Source organism: Alexandromys fortis, unplaced genomic scaffold (genome assembly GCF_014885135.2).
Source record: "Alexandromys fortis isolate MF-2015 unplaced genomic scaffold, M_Fortis_MF-2015_v1.1 scaffold_50, whole genome shotgun sequence".
Classification (NCBI taxonomy): domain Eukaryota; kingdom Metazoa; phylum Chordata; class Mammalia; order Rodentia; family Cricetidae; genus Alexandromys; species Alexandromys fortis.
In genome coordinates this window covers 5,595,243-5,602,518 of record NW_026067932.1, presented here as the reverse complement: position 1 = coordinate 5,602,518, position 7,276 = coordinate 5,595,243, and positions in this window count along the sequence as shown.

Genomic DNA, 7,276 nt, shown 5'->3' with positions numbered 1-7,276 from the left:
ACAGCCTCCTAAATTCTGCTGCCCCATAAATATTACAGGTAGGTATATATTAAGGTAAAGTCGGCCCTTATAAGTAAGGCACAATGCTGTACACAAAAGATACAAGAATGAGGGAGGTACACTTAAGAAGACAAGGATGAAATTTTCATTTACTTATTGACAAGGTCTCACTTATTTTCCCCAGAGTAGTGAATTGCTTGTCAACCAAGTTCTATCGTTAAACAGCTGTCTGATGTTAATCCCTCCGCAGATGTGACAGCAACCAGACCTGCGTTCCGACACACAGGTAGGACCTAGACGCTCAGGAAGTGGATGGTGAGAGCTGGTGTTCCAGGAAGATTGAGTTAATTAACAGGCAAGCAAGTTTTATTGGCCAGAGAAAGGTCACAGTGTCACCGCTGTCTCCTCGCAACTTTGTCTGGCTGTGTCCTGCCCCTTACACTGCGTCTTTCCAATTGGCAGAAGTCTCAGAAAGAATTCAGGGGTAGAGAGGGTCTAGAAAGGGGGTAGTGACAGAGAAGGTGAAAGTGACTGCTTGCCTTGGACCCCCACTTTCCAGGCTCATCTACACAATTTGATCTGATATAGACGGAGGATGTCTTGAAGGTTTATAAGGTGACGTTTATTTTTAAAAAGTTCATAAAGTTTTTTTTCCTACTCCTGCCTCTACTCCCTTCTCCGGACACCAGATAATATTGCTATAGTTGGGTAAAGCTGGCGCCCTTCACCGCAGAGCTACATAGGCACCTGGCCTGGAATTTGGTGCATGACATCCAGGGCTTGCTGACAGAGCCCTGTGCTTATCTGTCCTGCTAACAAGGTGACCTTCAGATGGTAACCGCTGCTGTTTCCTTTCTGCTTTCCCAGTAGTGTGTACAAGTTTTCCTCATAGTCAACCCCAACTCAAAACCATGTAGGGAAAGGAATTCTGAGAAATACAGCTGCAGCTTTACAAACCAGTAAAGAAGTAAAAAAAAGAGATAGCTCAGTGGGTAAAGACGCCTGCTGAGCAAGCCTGGTGACTTGAGTTCGATTCCCACGATGCACAGAAAGATGGATGGAGAAAACCAGCTTTACAAGGTTGTCCCGTGACCTCTCCATACATTCACACACACCGCACCCACACATAGGTCACCACAGGAAGATAATCAAGGTCACGTGGAGCTGGAAAGTTAATTAGCTCTGGGGAGAGACGGTGATAAAACATGGCTAGCTCTACAGGTAAAAGTACAGTGTTTCTAAATGTCTTTACTCGTAGGAAGAAGGAAAGAAGCATCTGCCACCTCAGTATCTGCAAACCAGGACCCAAAGAATAAGCCGCCTTATTAACTTTATTAGAATCCACAGGTCATACAGTGAAGCTGAATGGGTACATGGTAGGAGTCATCATCCCTGTATCTTTGGTGTTTTGTTGTTTGCTTGCTTTTTGTTTTGAAACAGGGTCCTACTATGTAGCCTTGGATGTCCTGGAACTCGCTATGCAGACCAGGCTGGCCTCAGCAGAGATCCACCTGCCTCTGCCTCTAGAATGCTTGGATTGAAGGCGTGCACCATCATACCTGGTTATCCCTGCATCTTTTAAGTCCTTGATGTGGGTAGATGAGATGGCTCAGTGGTTAAAATCACTTGCTGTTCTTACAGAGGGCCTGAGTTCAGTACCCAGGGGCCACGTGGGGCCTTACAACCATCTGTAAATTCAGTTCCTGGGATCTAGTGCCCTCTTCTGGTCTTTGTGAGCACCAGACAGGTATGAAGTATACTTAATAAGCATACATGCAAAGCACTCATTTGTATAAAATATAAGTAAATCTTAAAAAAAGAATAAAAAAAAGGTGTGATGGCACACACCTCTAATTTCAACACTTGGGAGGCAGAGGCAGGAGGATCTCTGAGTTCAAGGCCAGCCTGGGCTACAGAGTGAGTTTCAGAACTGCCAGGGATACACAGAAAAACTTTGTCTCAAAAATAAATAAATAAATAAATAAATAAATAAATAAATAAATAATAAAGCCCTTGATTGTGGAATTAATCTGTAGTGATATTTTGTTTATGTTTTTTAAAAATAAGATCAGAGTGCAGAGCTAAGCCACTAGAGGCCAGAGAGTGGAGGCACACACCTTTAATCCCAGGACTCAGGAGACAGAGGCAGATGGTCTCTGTTAGTTCAAGGCCACCCTGGACTACATAAGATTGAATCTGTCCAAAAGAGAAAGAGAACTCACACAAAAGTGATCCCAGCACTTAGGATCCCATGCCTTTAAACTCAGCACTAGGGAGATGGAGGCATCGGTGATATGGCAGAGACAGGAATATAAGGCAGGAGGAGACAGGAGCTCAGTGCAGTCTGAGGTTTGGTAGAGACAGTGTAGTCTGAGGTTTGGTGTACACAAGTGGAGTCTGGAGACACAGTCTGAGGACAGGATGGCCCCTTCGGTCTGAGCATTGGTAGAGGTAAAAGAACTCTAGCATCTGGTCTCTCTGCTATATAACCCCTATATCTGACTTGGTTTTTATTATTAGGACCAACCAGAATTTGTGTTACATTAATGTCTGTGATCTCTGCAGGAATGTGTCAGTACTTTGGTCTAGTGATAACTGTGATGCTTTGGAATTTCTAGCGATAACTCTCCTTACCCCACAGACCAAAGGCCCAGGATAGGGACTCTGCCAATGCTGAGTTCATACATTTTAAATGTGCATTTCAAAACCAGAGAAATATCATAAGGTCAATGGGTGAGACCCAGTGAGACAGATTTCATCCACCCGCTACTGATTTTTAGACTCCCAAGGTCTCCTTGTAGGCTGGTGACCTACATGGCATTTGGAATCTCTAAGAATTGATGCCAGTTCAGTCAAAGCATGTACATGGAGATGCAATTTACTCTTAGGATGGTCTAAGTTGCTATATAAATTCCTTGTTTAAGCCGGGCGATGGTGGCGCACGCCTTTAATCCCAGCACTCGGGAGGCAGAGGCAGGTGGATCTCTGTGAGTTCGAGACCAGCCTGGTCTACAGAGCTAGTTCCAGGACAGGCTCCAAAGCCACAGAGAAACCCTGTCTCGAAAAAAAAAAAAATTCCTTGTTTGTCCTAGTTACTTTTCCTGTTCCCATCACGAACACTATGTTGTAGTTTGAATGGGAATGTCCCCCATAGACTTCTGTATTTAAACCCTTGGTACCCGATTGGTGGTGCTGTTTGGGAGGTCTAGGAGGTGCAGCCTTGCTAGGGGAAATATGTCACCAAGCCTCCCCATCATGATATTGATGAACTCTCAATCTTCTGGAACCATAGGCCGAAACAAACCTGTTCTTCTGTAAGTTGCCTTGGTCATGGTGTTTTATCACAGCCATGGAAGAGTAATTAACACACGCCATAACCGAGGGCAGCTTGGGTTTGGAAAGGGTAACCTGTACCTTTAATTCCAATACTTCTGAGTTCAAGGCCAGTCTGGTCTACAAAGGAAAGTTCCAGGTTGGCCAGGGCTACACTGTGAGACCTTGTCTCACAAATAAGCAGAAGGAATGTGCTGGGTTGGGGCGTGGCTCAGTTAGTAGACTGGTTGTCCAAGGCTTGGGTCTGAGTCCCTTACTACACTAACATAATGTGGTGGCCCACACCTGCAGTCCTGGAGTTTTGGAGGTGGTGGTGGCAGGATTAGAAGTTCAAAATTAAATTATCCTCTGCTACCTGAAAGAGCTAGAGGCCAGCCTGGGCTACCTGAGACCTTGTCTTCTGTTTGTTTGTTTTTGGTGTTTTGAAACAGGGCTTTTTTTTTTTTTTTTGAAGACTTACTTAAAAAAAAAAAGTACAGTATTCTGCCTCCATGCAGGCCAAAAGAGAGCACCAGAACATACTATAGATGGTTGTGAGTCACCTTCACGGTGTTGTTGCTGGGAAGCAAACTCATTACCTCGGAAAGGGTGGCAATGCTCTTAACCTCTGAGCCAGCTCTCCAACCACTGGGCAGGGCTTCTTTGTTTAGTCCTAGCTGTTCTGGAACTAGATCTGCAGACCAGGCTGACCTTGAATTCGGAGGCCTACCTACCTCTGCCTCTTGAGTGCTGGGACTAAAGGACTGTGCTACTCTTCCTGGACCAAGAACTTGTCTTTAAAATAAACTAAAATACATACAGAAACGTTTTTGTTGTTGCTGTTATACTTTATAGCAAAAATAAAAAATAAAAGACAAAACAGAGCAGCGGAAGCTACTTTTCTCCCAGTCTACAAGCTACTCTGGGATCGCACACAGCACTTGGCCTTGACACCCGCCCCCCCCTCCCCCTTTAGTTGTCTTCAGCCTGGAGCAGTTCTTTCTTCATTGCTTTGCTTGTGGCCTTGGCATTTTGAAAAGCCCAGGGCACACTGTCCTGATCCTGGGGCATTCTGGTGTCTGTGACACCTTCAAAGGAAGTGATTTAGATTACGCACGATGGCCTGGTGACACAGAAGGGCAGGCCTGCGTGACTGGCGTGAAGCACTGGAGGTGGACTTTGATGCCCAGGGCTCTCGGCTCCCCGTCAGGCCTCTTCATTAGGGTGTTTCCTTTCCCTCTGTGATAGGTGGTGGTTTGTGGGAGAGACTTCTGAAACCATGAAATAGTTTGCTCATCAACCCTTCTCTCATTAATCTTCACTGACATCTACTGTCAATAGGTGAATCTTGTTGCCTTGTTTGGAGACAAGAGTTCACTCTGTAGCCCAGGCTGGCTTCACACTTGTGATAATTCCTGCCTTAGTTTCTGGAGTGCTGGGATTAACGGCATGAGGTACCATGCCTGAGTTCATACTCATGATTCTTTTTTTTTTTTTTTTTTTTTGGGTTTTTCGGAACCTGTCCTGGAACTAGCTCTCGCAGACCAGGCTGGCCTTGAACTCACAGAGATCCGCCTGCCTCTGCCTCCTGAGTGCTGGGATTAAAGGCGTGCGCCACCACTGCCTGGCTGTTCTTTTGCTCTTTATTAGACCATCAGGTGTTTTAGACAGGCAAAGAATCACAGCTTCACAGAGTTAAATAAATGCAGCATAAACAAAAGCAACACACCTGAAAATAATATTCTACAATGTTATTTAGTTGCTTTTATTTTGCCGGACAGTTTTTGCATGAATCCAGGGTAGCCTCATGCTCGTTCATGGCAATCCTCCCCGCCTGAGTGCTAGGATTACAGGTGTGTGTCACAATACCTGGCTAGGACTCAGGCTATTGAATCTACTCTCACTAATCATTCCAAATTATAGAACGGAATTAAAGCCATTTGCTTAAGCTGAGAAGTGGTTTACTTCCTGCACACTTGAACAGATAGATAAATCTTACACTGGGGGGGGGGGGGAGTAGGGAGCTGGAGAGACGGGCCTGAGGTTAAGTATGCACTGCTTCTACAGAGGACTTGAGTTTGATTCCCAGGACCCACTTCATTTGGCTCACAAGTGCCCTCAACTTCACAGGCTCTGGCGCCCTCTTCTGGCCTCTGTGGGCACCTGGTTGTCTCTAAACCCCACACAGAAGCACAAACACATAATTAAGATATAATATATATTAGGATTGTATCTAGCTATCTATATATCTTCTACAAGGACTGGTTTTGCTCATCAAAGGATCCTCAGCACACGTATAGAAACTGTTCCGTAAATGCTGACTGAATGATAACCAAGCTCACCTTGGAGATATCTGAGCTATCATTCCAAGTCTAAGTCCAAAGATCTCCACAGGGCAAAGTCACAGGCAAAGTCTTTTGTTGAAGTCACTTATCACATTACTGACAGCTCAAAATAGACTTCTCTGCCGGGCAGTTTCCTAATGTTGGATTAGAACCAGGCTAAAGGGTTATTCTTTTTTTTTTTTTTTTTCAAAGATTTTATTTATTGTGAATACAATACAGTGTGCTGCCTCCATGTAAGGCTGCAGGCCAGAAGAGGGCACCAGATCTCATTGTAGATGGTTGTGAGCCACCATGTGGTTGCTGGGAATTGAACTCAGGACCTCTGGAAGAACAGTCAGCATCCTTAACCTCTGAGCCATCTCGCCAGCCCTAAAGGGTTATTCTTTAGTGTCCTTTTTTCATTTAAAATTTATTGTCAATGCACAAGTAGATGCACACACACACACACACACACACACACACACACACACATGGCACAAGGGTGGAGGTCAGAAGAAAACTTACATGTTCTCTCCCTTCCAGTGTGGGTTCTGGGGATCAAACTCAGGTTCCCAGGCTTATGGGGAGGCATCTTAACCGACTGAACCATCTCACGAGTCCCAGGGTTTCTTTCTCAAGGTGCTCTCAGATCCAGATCAAAGCAAACATTTCAAACAACCATCTACAGTAGTGTTGACACTCTCTACCAATATCCCAAGCTCTTGGGAGGATTCTGAGTTTGAGACCACCCAAGAAAGCTTTGTTCCAGGACAGGCATGGTGGTACATGCCTCTATTTCCAAAGATCAGGAACTCAAAGCAGGAAGGGGAATGACCTTAAATTTAGAACTAGCCGGGGCTATATAGAGTCAGAACCAGGGCACTGCGCATCTTAAGCACACACTATCACCACTGAGGCATACTCCTGGCCTGTCCATATGAAAAAGAAATTGCAGACCGTGACACTGCAGCCCCGGCTGGCCATGAACTATGATCCCCCTGTACTAAGAATACGGGCGCATGCCGACATGCTTATCTCAAGAGAATTTTATTCACTAAAGTAGTACTCTAACTAAAGAAGCAATGCCAGCATCGCTTCCCACTGCTTTTTCAAATCTACACAAGCGCGATGCCACCTCCCGATACAACCTTCCACCTCGGAACTGACCCACAAGCAGCAGGACATGGCAAAAGCGGAGGCATGCTACTTCTGAGGCTGTGTTTACACAAAGGTCAACATGTTACCATGGAAAGCAGCAAGTACAATTTAAGAATCCAGGCCAGGGGCTGGAGAGATGGCTCAGCGGTTAAGAGCATTGCCTGCTCTTCCAAAGGTCCTGAGTTCAATTCCCAGCAACCACATGGTGGCTCACAACCATTTGTAATGAGGTCTGGTGCCCTCTCCTGGCCTGCAAGAACACACAGACAGAACATTGTATACATAATAAATTAAATATTAAAAAAAAAAATCCAGACCAATGGCAAGCGTCAGAGCCTTTTCCTGCGGAGACTATTACTAATAAGTGGACGAGGAGGCACGTGATGGCAAAGGAAGAGCTGTTTGGAAGACAGGAAACAAAAACAGAAAACCAAGCTTAGCACTTGGTTAGCAAAACCAAGGCTTGCACTTAAATGTCCACA